The sequence below is a fragment of the Spermophilus citellus genome (genome assembly GCF_964194105.1).
Source record: "Spermophilus citellus genome assembly, chromosome: 1".
NCBI classification, from domain to species: domain Eukaryota; kingdom Metazoa; phylum Chordata; class Mammalia; order Rodentia; family Sciuridae; genus Spermophilus; species Spermophilus citellus.
The window spans coordinates 221,804,125-221,818,555 of record NC_138182.1 but is presented as its reverse complement, the minus strand read 5'-3'; the positions used below and the strand labels follow the sequence as shown (position 1 = coordinate 221,818,555).

At 42.0% G+C, this 14,431-nt stretch overlaps 1 protein-coding gene across 2 annotated transcripts in view; it reads left to right on the top strand.

Annotated features, from left to right (window-relative positions):
- RASGRF2 (Ras protein specific guanine nucleotide releasing factor 2) overlaps positions 1-14,431 on the top strand; it is a 256,184-nt gene that overhangs the window by 84,202 nt on the left and 157,551 nt on the right. The window lies entirely within an intron of this gene.

Genomic DNA, 14,431 nt, shown 5'->3' with positions numbered 1-14,431 from the left:
CCACCAACAATGAACAAGTGTACCCTTTTCCCCGCATCCTCGCCAGCACTTGTTGTTGTTGGACTTCCTAATGGCTGCCAATCTTACTGGAGTGAGATGGTATCTTAGGGTGGTTTTGATTTGCATTTCTCTGACTGCTAGCGATGTTGAGCATTTTTTCATGTACTTGTTAATTGATTGTATGTCCTCCTCTGAGAAGTGTCTGTTCAGGTCCTTGGCCCATTTGTTGATTGGGTTGTTTGTTATCTTATTATCTAATTTTTTGAGTTCCTTGTATACTCTGGATATTAGGGCTCTATCTGAAGTGTGTGGAGTAAAGATTTGTTCCCAGGATGTAGGCTCCCTGTTTATCTCTCTTATTGTTTCTTTTGCTGAGAAAAAACTTTTTAGTTTGAGTAAGTCCCATTTGTTGATTCTAGTTGTTAACTCTTGCGCTATGGGTGTCCTATTGAGGAATTTGGAGCCCGACCCCACAGTATGTAGATCATAGCCAACTTTTTCTTCTATCAGACGCAGAGTCTCTGATTTAATATCAAGCTCCTTGATCCATTTTGAGTTAACTTTTGTGCATGGTGAGAAAAAGGGATTCAGTTTCATTTTGATGCAAATGGATTTCCAGTTTTCCCAACACCATTTGTTGAAGATGCTATCCTTCCTCCATTGCATGCTTTTAGCCCCTTTATCAAATATAAGATAGTTGTAGTTTTGTGGATTGGTTACTGTGTCCTCTATTCTGTACCATTAGTCCACCCGCCTGTTTTCGTACCAGTACCATGCTGTTTTTGTTACTATTGCTCTGTAGTATAGTTTGAAGTCTGGTATCGCTATACCACCTGATTCACACTTCCTGCTTAGCATTGTTTTTGCTATTCTGGGTCTTTTATTATTCCATATGAATTTCATGATTGTTTATCTATTTCTATAAGAAATGCTGTTGGGATTTTGATTGGCATTGCATTGAACTTATAGAGAACTTTTGGTAATATCGCCATTTTGATGATGTTAGTTCTGCCTATCCATGAACAGGGTATATTTTTCCATCTTCTGAGGTCTTCTTCTATATCTCTCTCTAGGGTTCTGTAGTTTTCATTGTATAAGTCTTTCACCTCTTTTGTTAGGTTGATTCCCAAGTATTTTATTTTTTGGGGGGATATTGTGAATGGAGTAGTTGTCCTCATTTCCGTTTCAGAGGATTTGTCGCTGATATACAGGAATGCATTTGATTTATGCGTGTTGATTTTATATCCTGCCACTTTGCTGAATTCATTTATTAGCTCTAATAGTTTCTTTGTAGACCCTTTTGGGTCTGCTAGGTATAGAATCATGTCATCTGCAAATAGTGATAATTTAAGTTCTTCTTTTCCTATTTTTATGCCTTTAATTTCTTTCATCTGTCTCATTGCTCTGGCCAGTGTTTCGAGAACTATATTGAATAGAAGTGGTGATAGAGGGCATCCCTGTCTTGTTCCAGATTTTAGAGGGAATGCCTTTAACTTTTGTCCATTCAGAATGATGCTAGCCTGAGGCTTAGCATAGATAGCTTCTGTAACCCATTGATCATTCAGTAACGTATTGTTCATTGTCCATGTGATGTAGGATTTTTCCTTCCTTCTTTTATCATTGATTTTCAGTTTCATTCCATTATGATCAGATAAAATGCAAGGTATTATCTCCACCCCTTTATATTTACTGAGGGTTGCCCTATGGCATAATATATGGTCTATTTTTGAGAAGGATCCATGTGCTGCTGAGAAAAAAGTATATCCATTTGATGATGGTTGATATATTCTATATATGTCAGTTAAGTCTAGGTTATTGATTGTGATATTGAGTTCTATAGTTTCTTTATTCAACTTTTGTTTGGAGGATCTGTCCAATGGTGAGAGAGGTGTGTTGAAGTCACCCATAATTATAGTGTTGTGGTCTATTTGATTCTTGAACTTGAGGAGAATTTGTTTTATGAATGTCGCAGCACCATTATTTGGTGCATAAATATTGATAATTGTTATGTCTTGTTGGTGAATGGTTCCTTTTAACAGTATATAATGTCCTTCTTTATCCCTTTTGATTAACTTAATCTTTTTTTTTATTGGTTGTTCAAAACATTACATAGTTCTTGATATATCATATTTCACACTTTGATTCAAGTGGGTTATGAACTTGAAGTCGATTTTATTCGATATGAGGATGGCCACCCCTGCTTGCTTACGAGGACCGTGTGCATGGTATATTTTTTCCCATCCTTTCACCTTCAGCCTGTGTATGTCTTTTCCAATCAGATGTGTCTCCTGGAGGCAGCATATTGTTGGATTTGTTTTTTTAATCCATGATACCAACCTATGTCACTTTATTGGAGAGTTTAAGCCATTAACATTCAGAGTTACTATTGATATATGGTTTGTACTTCCATCAATGTTTGATTATTTATCCTTTTTAAAAAAAATTTAGTTTGTTTCTCCATGATTATCTTTCCCCTCGCCCTCTGTCTTTACCGAGGCACTTCCTACTGATGGTTTTGGTTATTGTTTTTCATTTCTTCCTCATGTAGTGTTTTGCTCAAAATGCTTTGCAATGCTGGTTTTCTGGCTGCAAATTCTTTTAACTTTTGTTTATCATGAAAGATTTTTATTTCGTTGTCATACCTGAAGCTTAATTTTGCTGGATACAGAATTCTTGGTTGGCATCCATTGTCTTTCAGTGTTTGAAATACATTGTTCCATGACCTTCTTGCTTTCAGTGTCTGTGATGAAAAATCCGTTGTTAACCTTATTGGTTTACCCCTGAATGTAATCTGTCTCCTTTCTCTTGTAGCTTTTAATATTTTCTCTTTGTTCTGTATATTGGATATCTTCATAACAATGTGTCTTGGCGTTGGTCTACTGTGATTTTGTGTGCTTGGTGTCCTGTATGCATCTTCAATTTGTATATCTGTTTCCTTTTTTATTTCTGGAAAGTTTTCTGTAATTATTTCATTCAGCAGGTTACTCATTCCCTTGGTTTGAATCTCTGTACCTTCTTCTATCCCGATGACTCGTAAGGTTGGTTTTTTTATGTTATCCCATAACTCTTGGATGTTTTTCTCGTGATTTTTTACCAGCCTTTCTGAGTTGGCTAGAATGTTTTCAAGATGATATATTTTGTCTTCATTATCTGATGTTCTGGCTTCTACTTGCTCCACTCTGTTAGTGATACTCTCAATTGAGTTTTTAATTTGGTTTATCGTTTCCTTCATTTCTAGAATTATTGTTTGATTATTTTTTATAATCTCTATCTCCTGATAAAGATGCTTAACTTCTTCTTTTATCTGTTTATGTAATTCATTCTCAATGTGTTCTTTCGCTGCTTGAATTTGCTGTCTTGTATCCTCTTTAAGGTTCCATTCCATCTTTCTAAGGTGTTCCTTGAGTTCTTTATATGACCATTTTTCTGATGACTCTAGGTCCTGCTGAATATTTAGGCTGTCCTGCATTGTTTGTACTCCTTTTCTTCCTTGCTTTTTGAAGCTGCTCATGTTACTTCTTGTTCTGTTTGACTGATGAGTTACTGTTTACTCCTATAAATTTATTAGATGCTTGGGAGGAAAGGTATTAGAAGGGAAGAGAAGAAGTCACTAAAGGGAATGAGAGTAAGCAGGTAGAATTCAAGGAAGCGGGGATAAGATAATTGAAAAGAAATGAAAAGACAAAAGAAGAAAAAAATAGGAAATAAAAAAAGAAAAAAAATTTAAAAAAATGGTAAAAAAAATTAAAATTAAAATTAGAGGAAAAAAAATTTAAAAAAATTGTAAAAAAAATTTAAAAAAACAACAAGAAAGAAAAATGAAAATGAAAGAAAAACCCAAATCAAAAAAAAAAAGAGAAAAGAAAAAAAGAAAAAAAAAACTAATAAATGCAGTCTTCGAGTTTGATTAACTTCTCTTCCAGTAGGTGGCACTGTGCCCACCTGGCCAAGTTTCTCCTGTCAATACGCGGGAACCAATCACTGTGCAGCAGCTCCTCCCAGACTGGGCGAGTCTCTAATCCTGAGTGCCTAGGGCCTCCTCTTGTGTCTAGTCGCTTCCCCACTTTTCCTCTAGCCAGGCCCCTCTCACGGGTGCCGCTCACCACAATACTGGCTACATGCCAGGTCTGCTGCTCCCGGGAGCCCTGTTTTCATGAACGACTGGGCACACTCTCCCAGCTTGCCATTCCCTCAGACCCTAAGTTTGTAGAGCTTGGGGCTGAGAATCCTCAGCGAATTTTACTTGCCCTTCGGTAGCCACGCCCCCAGTAGCTGGTGAAAGAGACCTCAGGTGTCAGCAGTGGTGGGAGCGGTAGTTCCGCGCCGCGGGTCCCGCGCCACCTCTGATTCCCTCGGTCTGGCTATCGTGCTCACGGGAGAGCTGGGAGGGGCCCTTAAGGTTTCCCCAATGTGTGGAGAGGGAAGGCTAGGGAATTACACACCTGTAGCCGCAGGTTTCAATGAAGTTATCACCTCCGCCGCAGTCTGATGACGTCAGTTCTCTGCCATGGTGGTATCTCTTGCAAATGGCGACAGTTCGTTTCCCTTTGCCGGGCGACCAAAGGTGTGTCCTTACTGTCTCTCCCATGCCCCGTTTCAAACCTGTGGCCACTACCTATGAAGGCTCGGTAGGCGTTTACCTCCGTAGGATGAGAAGGGCTGACCAGTTGTTTCAGCCAGATGGATTAGTGCTGAGTCACAGCTGTTTGTCTGCGGGAAGCAGGTGAATGGGAGCTTGAATTCAGCTGATCCGGGCTCAGTGTGTTCTGAGAGGCCCAGACTGTTCGCCCCAGATCCACGTCAGCTCAGCATTGCCTAGTGATCCTGAGCAAACAGATTTAGGTTGTTTACGACTCCCTATGCCTGCACAGCTGAAGAGTTCAGAGACTTGATCTCTCTGCGCCTGCCGCCATGTTGGAATCCCTCTAACATTTAGGGTTATTATTGAGATATGGTTTGTTCTTCCAGCCATATTTGTTTATTAATGTTACTAAACCTGATTTGTTTTCCTCTTTGATTACTTTCCCCCCTTTACTGTCCTAGCTCCCACTGTTGGTTTTCATTGTTATTTTCCATTTCCTCTTCCTGTAATGTTTTGCCAAGGATTTTTTGAAGAGATGGTTTTCTAGCTGCGAATTCTTTTAACTTTTGTTTATCGTGTAAGGTTTTAATTTCATCTTCCATCCTGAAGCTTAATTTCGCCGGATACATGATTCTTGGTTGGAACCCATTTTCTTTCAGTGTTTGAAATATGTTATTCCAGGATCTTCTAGCTTTCAGAGTCTGTGTTGAGAGATCAGCTGTTATCCTGATTGGTTTACCCCTAAATGTAATCTGCTTCCTTTCTCTTGTAGCTTTTAAAATTCTCTCCTTATTCTGTATGTTGGGCATCTTCATTATAATGTGTCTAGGTGTGGATCTCTTATGATTCTGCACATTCGGCGTCCTGTAGGCTTCTAGGATTTGGGATTCTGTCTCATTCTTCAAGTCTGGGAAGTTTTCTCGTATTATTTCATTGAATAGATTCTTTATGACTTTGGTTTGGAGCTCTGTGCCTTCCTGTATCCCAATGACTCTTAAGTTTGGTCTTTTAATGTTATCCCATATTTCTTGGATGTTCTGCTCATGGTTTCTTAACAGTCTTGCTGAGCTGTCTATGTTCTTTTCAAGTTGAAATACTTTGTCTTCATTGTCTGATGTTCTATCTTCTAAGTGATCTACTCTGCTGGTAGTATTCTCAATTGAGTTTTTAAGTTGGTTTATTGCTTCCTGCATTTCTAGGATTTCTATTTGTTTGTTTTTTATTACCTCTATCTCCCTGTGTAATTGATCTTTTACTTCCTGGATTTGTTTATGTAGTTCCTTGTCAAAGTGATCTTTCATTGTCTGATTTTGCTGTCTCATGTCTTCCTTGAGACTCCAGATCATCTGAAGCATGTATATCCTGAACTCTTTTTCTGACATTCCAGCTATTACCTTTTCTAAAGTTGAGTTGACCTGCATTGCTTGTGGTCCTTTCTTTCCTTGTCTTTTCATACTGCTCGCGTTTCTTTCTGCTTGGTGAAACTGTTGTGTTTTTGAAATTTTCCCCCTATTTATTTATATTGCTCTTGTATAGTTGGAAAATCTCCCTTGCAGGGCGGGTAGTGGCTGTGCTCCTCCTCTAATTAGGGTGATCTGTCTATCACTCTGGTCGGTCGCAGGTCTGCCCACCCTGCGGGCGCAGGTGGCGGCTCTGCTCTGCCCCCACTCCAATTGTGGTGACGTAACTACCACGCCCTCGGGTCGTTGGTCCTGATCCGGATGTGGGCGGCGGCTCTGCTCGGCCCCTATTCCAATTGGTGTGACGTGTCTACCACGCTGGCAGGCCTCTAGGTCTGTTCCGCCGGTGGGTCGCAGGTCTGCCTACCTTGCGGGCTCGGGCAGCAGTTCTGCTCAGCCCCCACTCCCAATGGGGGTACCTGACTGCCTCTCCAATGGGTCGCTGGGTGCTGGGCCTTTTCTGGACATGGGCGGCGGCTCTGCTCCACCCCCGCTCCAACCAGTGTGACGTGACTGCCTCGGTGCTACGTGACCACCACGCTGGCAGGCTACTGGGCCTGTCCTGCCAGTGGGACGCAGGTCTGCCTACCTTGCAGGCTCAGACGGCGGCTCTGCACAGCCTCTACTCCAAATGGGGTGACTTGGCTACCACTCCATCAGGTCGCCGGTCCTGTTATAGGCGTGGGCGGCTACTCTCTTCGGCCCCAGCTGCAGTTGCGGTGTCGTAATACCACGCCGGCGGGTCACTTGGCCTGCTCTGGGTGCAGACGGCAGCTCCACTCTGCCCCCCTGGCCCCCACAGCACCCAGCAGGACCGGGACCGAGAAGCAGTCACTGCAGGTTCCCCAACCCTGGGCCAAAGCAGCTTCGGGAGCCAGAACCCGGCCTCTCCGATCCCGGCTCACGCTCTGCTGGGAGCAGGCTCCAAGGAGCGACCCCCGTGGGTTCCCCTGCCCCAGGCCAAAGCAACTCCGGGAGCCAGAGCCCGGCCACTCCAAGCTCTCAGAGCTCGGTGCATGCTCCGCTGGGAGCAGGCTCAAAGACGCAGTCCCCGCGGGCTCCCCAGCCCCGGGCCAAAACTGTTCCGGGAGTCAGAACCCAGCCGCCCCGAGCTCAGCGCACGCTCCACTTGGAGCTGGCCTCAACATGCAGTCTCCGCAGGTTTCCCAGCCCTGGGCCAAAGCAGCCCCGGGAACCAGATTCCTGCCGCTCAGAGCCCGGCGCACACCTTGCCAGGAGCGAGCCCCTAGGAGTATTCTCCACTGGTTCTCCAGCCCCGAGCCTGAGCGATCTGTCTGCATGATGCAGGCAAATACAAGCCTGAAATCACCTGTTCCGTAGCTGAATGAGCTGAGATCAGTAGAAAACAGGGATGATTACATCAGTTCTCCAAGATGGCGGCTGCTGTCCTCCTCCATGGTCCGATCGGTGTCGAGAACCGAACTAGACCGCTTCTCTCCTCTGTCTCAAAGCCGGAACTCAGCACTAAGCTCGGCCATTGCACCACTGGCAGGAGCCCCCAGAATCCGCATCGCTGCACCCCCGCTCCAGCACCTCGCCGCTTCCCAGCGCGCGCCGCAGACTCCAGCTGCGGGGCGCGACCCTCCGTGCGGAGAAATCGCCCGCGTCTGAGCCCCCGCAGCCGAACCTCACGCGATGGAAATCCGTCCACTAGATTCTGGAGCACCTCAATTTCACTGGAAATTCCCAACAAGATAGCCTTCAGCTGTTTCACCTCGTCTCTCTCCCGCACAGTGACGTGGCGCGCTGGGGTGATGCACTCCCTTTGCCGCCATCTTCTGCAGTCTCCTACCTCAATTATTGAAAATAGGCAATAGCAACCTCTATCTAGGGAAATAGAAAAACTGTAATTTTCTTCCTCTTAGGAATACCAGAAAGGTGGAAAGCACCCACAAAATCTTAAATGGGAGTAAGGAATCTGAAAGAGGCAAGACAAATCCCTCTTTGTTTTCCCTCTCAGTTCCCTAGTCCTGTTCATCTTTACTTTAGATGGCTCCCATGCTGACTGCTTTTTGCCCTGGGTGCAGCTTGCTGTTGTAACTAGCCAGGCACCCTACTTGACTGCCTTTGCTCTGGCTGCTCTCTGTCTAAAGGCTTTGCTCCAGATTCAGGACCAAATTGGAATGAATTGCTATAGAGAGAAGGCCAGGTCTTCAAAGTTGGCAGATGCATCAGGCTGGCAAGGTAGAACCTGGGGTCCTTTGCAGACACAGTCTTTGTGGTTAATTCTATTCTTTTACATTTGAGAGTTAAAATGCAACACATAATTAAGAACATGTATATTTGCCTATTTTTTTTCCATTCCAGAAGAGCAGTTACCAGGGGTAGTATAAATGGCTTTTTAATTGCCAAGCAAATATCTTGGTGAACCAAACTCAGACAGTGTGAACGACTTTGAAGGTGGTTGGATTTCACAGAAGAGGTCCTTCTTTCTTTGTCATTTTTTTGTCCATATATGTGGATGTGGTCAGTCACTACTGTTATTTGGCATATGATGAAAACTAGGGCATATAAAATTTTTGTTAGGAGACAGACTTTAGAAACCACTTTAGTAGATGATAGAATGGTGACACTTCTCTCTTGGATTTTAAGATTTGGTTAATGATTGATCATTTTTCTTGATGCCTTGAGTCTTTTGTCTGTTAGAATTGTTTTTCCTTTGACTTGAGGTCTTGGATTAGATTCTTTGATGACTCCTTTTAATCTGACTCCTTTATATTTGAGTTCTTATATTTGACTTTTTACACTGAGATGTTTCTGAAATCAGGGACAATAATAACTTGGATCTCTGAAATTCACCCTGACTTTTTTCATACTTAAACAAAGCCAGAAAGTTAACAAAGCTGATTCAGAGAAAAAAAAATTGTTCGTCATTTTTGCTTGACATTGTGCTACTGAAACACAGTTAACAGGGATTGGTAGCTTCCCTTCGAGGACAGCTTGATGGCCTTCATTTGGTACTGCTGTCTATGTATGTGTGGGCAGGGGCAGGGTGCTGGGAATTAAACCAGGGGAGCTCTAATACTGAACCACATACCCAACCCATTTTATTTTAATTTTTAATTTTGAGATGGTGTCTTGCTAAGTTGCTCAGATTGGCTTCAAAGTTGTGATCCTCTTGAGTAGCTGGGATTTCAGGTGTGCACCACTGTACCCAGTTGCTGCCTTTTTAATAGAAAACTTTAAAATCCTAATAATTCCTGTCTTATTGATTCCCTTTTCTAAAGTCTGAGATTTTGATTGACTGATAACTATTTGAGCATGAGACTATTCTTTTCTGAGCTGTGGACCTTTCTGCAAATTCTATATAGAAACAAAGACTGCTCAGAACTCCCTCTCTAGAGTGGTCTCTTCTGTTTTCCTGGGATGGTTTTTCCATTCTAGCCTGGGTGTGCTGTCTTTGTCTGCCATGAAAATCACATTGTTGCTCTGGCTTTTGCACCTCTGAGCAGAATCTCCTTGTCACAGTTTGCTTTAAGATGATCTTTGGATCATTTTCTGGGAATTCTAGTTGCATCTTTTCTCCTTTAAATATGGTCCAGGATTTCTTTTTTTCTTTTGGAATTAATGCTCTTCATTTTGACCTTTGACTTGGTCCAGATAGCCCCATCAGTAAGAAGATGGTCTTGGTATGGAAGGGGACCCAAGTTTTCATCTTTCAATTCTCTTCCAGTCCCGACCTAATCTTAAGTCCTAGAATATAGTGGTCTGGAAGAGGAAGAGGAAGGTATTTCAGAGATGTTGGGGTAACCTATAAGGATCTTTGGCTATGTGTATAAGGGAAGTATCAGACCTGGGTGGCATCTAAAACATCTCTTGGCCCTTAGCTTGGATGATGTCAACTACTGGGAGAAGAAATAAAGGATGAGAGCAAGTTTGTCAAGCAAAGTGGTGAGCAGTGACCAGGAAGTACTCTGTAGGGAATTATTAGAGAGTGATTGGTTACTGGGAAGGGACAGTGGGGGAGCTGTGAGATAACTGACATGATCTTTCTGCCCCATGACATGGAACATGTGGGAGAATGAGTGTACATTGGGCTACTTGAGAGGTAAGCTATGTCTTGAGGACAGACCTGGGTTTGGATCTTTACCCAAGGTGAGGTCTGGGGAGGGTTTGAGAATATTATGCCCAGTGTGGAGTACCATTAGCCTGAATAGCTGTACCCACTGTGCAAATGTGTGGCTTATGCTGTTGGCATTGGAAACTGTCCCACTATCTTTTGTTGACTTTCCAATTTCTTTAACTGAAACTCTGTTCCAACCTCACCTCAGTGTATATCTTGTGCAGGTGGGTCTCAGGATTTCCTCCAAGTGAGGCATTTTCAGGGAAAAAGGAGTTGGACATATGCTTTCATTCAGAAAAATTCATGTCAGATTAAGTTGGAAAGGTTTGAACTAACCTTTCTTTTACCCTGTCAGTCCCTAACGTGATGAGCAGAGAGACTTAATCCTTTAGTTAAATCTTTCATTTAAGCATTGTTATCTTGTTCAGTTAAAAAAACAAACAAACAAACAAAAAACTCTAATGCAGCCTCTTGGGTCTCTCTTTTTAAAAATATCTTTATTTATTTATTTTTACGTGGTGCTGAGGATCGAACTCAGTACTCCACACATGCGAGGCAAGCGCTCAACCACTGAGCTACAACCCTAGCCCTCTTGGGTCTCTTTTTTATTTATATATTTTAGATTACATGTGCCCAAGAGAGCCTGGTATCCATATTCTCTCCCCTCACACCAAACACACACACACACACACACACACACGTACACACATGCACACATACACACACACACACCATGTTAACTGTATGGAAGACCAAATGCCTACTGCCTGTACCCTCGTTCTTCTTCCTTGGTTAAAGCTTAATTTAGAGCAAAGTATATAGTATAAAATCTGTACCACCCCAAAGGTATTGTGTGTTTCTTATCCCTATAAGATCAGTCCTCTATAAAATGTGCATGGAGAAATCCCTAACAAATCAGAAAAGAGTGATTACATAGAATAGCTGAAAATATTTTATGTGTTACAGAAACATCACAGAACTAGACAATCAAGAATCGGCAGTTGGGCTGGGGATGTGGCTCAAGCGGTGGCGCGCTCGCCTGGCATGCGTGCGGCCCGGGTTCGATCCTCAGCACCACATACCAACAAAGATGTTGTGTCCGCCGAGAACTAAAAAATAAATATTAAAAAATTCTCTCTCTCTCTCTCTCTCTCTCTCTCTCTCTCTCTCTCTCTCTCTCTCTTTCCCTCCCTCCCTCTCTCACTCTCTCTTTAAAAAAAAAAAAAAGAATCGGCAGTGACGTTATAGCCTAGAGCAATCCCAAAGCCATATTTTATATTCTTCTTATAACCTTAAAGCTGAAAACATGGATTTTGTCCATCTGCAATAATATGTTTTTGGTAAGAACTTCTGTGTGGGATTTGCCTCCAGATTTGCCACAATGAAAGAGAATTCATTCCCCCTTACAGTGTGTAAAGTGATAGTGAACTGTGAAAGATTTCACTTGATTTGATGGTTTCTTGTTTTCTGTAGGAAAAAGCTGGGCTTCAGTTTCCTTCTTTTCAGCCCTTTGTCAATACCTTCATCTGTCAGTTGTCTTTCCGGCTCCTCACAGAGTCTTGCTTCACATGCTTGCCTTGCCCCTGAAGCACTGGGAGACACCACAGTCTACCTTCGTTTGTTCTTTTAACTGATGTTTACTTACTTCTCTATCCAATACTAGCTCTGCCCTGCCTTCCCAGACACAGTGAGCCAATGCAGGGATGCCCCTCCTGAGCTCACCTCTGAGAACTTCTCATGCCATCCTCCCCTTGTAGCTTGAGCTCCAGGTGAGCGACCCCACCCAGGAATCTCACTGTGCTGGGATGACCCCTCCAGTCTGACTTACACCAACTTGTCTCTCAGAATGCAGCTCTCAGTCATCCACATATCTTCCCTGATGCTCTTCTTCTCTGCAGGAAGGACTGACCATTCCGTTCTTTGATCCCACTGTCACCTCTTATTTCTCTCAGTGCAGCTAAGAGATTATTGCATGGTTTGCTCCTGTTTCTGTTTCTGTCAGCCTGAATTTCTTCAAAGCAAATTGCATATTACTTATCTCTTGTTCCCTTTTCCTGGCTCAGTGCCCAATTGCTTTTCGGAAACACACATGCCAGTTTAATAACCTTCACTAGAATAAGAGAAAAGCTGGAATCATTTTTTATAAAAATCTTTATTATATTGATGGATGGATGAAAAATGATATCTTGGGGTAATAAGCATTTTCTTGGTTATTGACCACTTTTTGCAACTGTTAAATATTTGTCTGTATTTCCCACATGAATTGTCATCTCATGTCCTTTCCCTATTTTTTTCTACTGGTGTTTTTCTACCCCCCCCCCCCCGCCAAATGAGCTCTCTGTGTGATGAATATACTTTGTTTTTATATTCATTGGATATTGCCTACACCATTTTTTGGTCTTGAAGTTGTATCTATGGAATTTATTTTGACAAAGACTCTTTGAATTATGATGCAATAAAAAATATATTGTTTTGGGGGAAAATTGCTCCACTGCATTTTATAAAGTTTATCTTTTAATTGAGTTGTATTTCACACACAGAAGTCATCGTCTTTTAGTGTAAAATTCAGTATTTTTTCTAGTACTAGAAGGTACAAGGTTGTACAGTCATCACTACTAATTCTAGAATGTTTTCAACACCAAAAAATAAACCTTGTATCAATTAGCAGTCATTCCCTTCTCCTACCAGCCCCACCCCTATTCAGCTTCCTGTATTAATGGATTGGTCCATTCCAGACATTTTATATAATTGGAATCATATAAACTGGCTACTGGCTTCTTTTGCTTAGCATGTTTTCAAAGTTCAAGTTCATCCAGGTTGTATCCTATAGCGTTACTCTGTTCTTTCTCATGGATGAATTATTTTCCATTGTGTGAGTAGATCACATTTTGTTTATCCCTCCATCAACTGATGGATGTTTGGATTATATCCATTTTTTCCTCTTATGAATAATTTTGCTATGAATATGCGTTTGGAAGAGGAGTTTTAGTCTTTTGAATTTGTTCCACTTTTTGATCTCTGAGACACTTGGGTTTCCATTCACTGTACAGAGGACAATTCAGGAGAAGAGAACTTGTCAGAGATGAAGGAGAGATTGACGGGGGTGTTAGTATTAGAACCTCAAGCTAATGAGATACCTAAAAAATACTGATTAGTCAGTAGAGTGGAGATATTGATGTGAGAGAATTTAGGAACAACAACAACAAAAAAGATAGTACAGTACTTGCCAAAGTGGCCATGAGCAAGGCTAAGGAGGTGTGTTAGTCAGCTTTAGGTTACTATAACAAATACCCAAGAAAATTTACTTCCAAAAAGAAAAGTTATTTTCTGGCTCATGAATTTGTGGGGCTCAGTCTGTGATCATTTGGCCCTGTTATGTTTGGCCTGCAGTGAGGTAGCTACATCATGACATGAACATGTGGTAGTCAAAACTGCTCATCTCATGACTGGAATTAAAGAGTGAGGGGACTAGGGTCCCACAACCCCCTTCAAGGATACACCTCCAAAGACCTAAAGACCTCCTACTAAGCTACATTTCTTAAGGTCTCATCATCTCCCAATAGTACCACTCTAGGGAACCCAACCTTAACCACATGGGCCTTTGGGGCATTCAAGTTTCAAACTATAGCAGGAGCCTGGCCTTGCTTAGATACAACTGCTGCTGCCAGTGCACAAAGGCTGCTTAGGTAGGAACTTTACCATGCTAACCAGGACCGTATTCTCCCCATTACCAAAGACATCATTCTTTCAACATGAGGAAGCTGGCTCTGAACAGTTCTCCCTCCTTCCTTCCTTCCTTCCTTCCTTCCTTCCTTCCTTCCTTCCTTCCTTCCAACAGTTTTCTTGATAAAACTCAGCATAGCTCTAGAGTTAGTTGGAGTTTTTCTTTAGTGATCTTTTATATGACTCTTCATCTTGGGTTCACTTCTAAATACATGTTTAATCAAAATAATTGGAATGAGACTCTGGATCATCTAACAACTTCTTTCTAAGCTAATTTTTTTTGCCATTCTATAAAAATAATTAAGAACTATAATTCCAAACTGTGCATCTTCTCTGAACTCCTTCAGGATTTTATTTGAATGTTCCCTTTTCTCCTGTATGGAATGGTGGGGGTTTGGTTTTGATTATAAATATTACACGTTGATATTTGACTCCCATATATATATATATCCGAATCTTGCCATCTGTTGATAGTCAGCAGATGAATTTTGAGTTTTGCTTTCATGATGTTGATTTTTTATGGCTTGATTTTATTATTTCCTTTTTCTTCCTCTGTCTTCCTTTTCACTTCTCTTTCTCCTT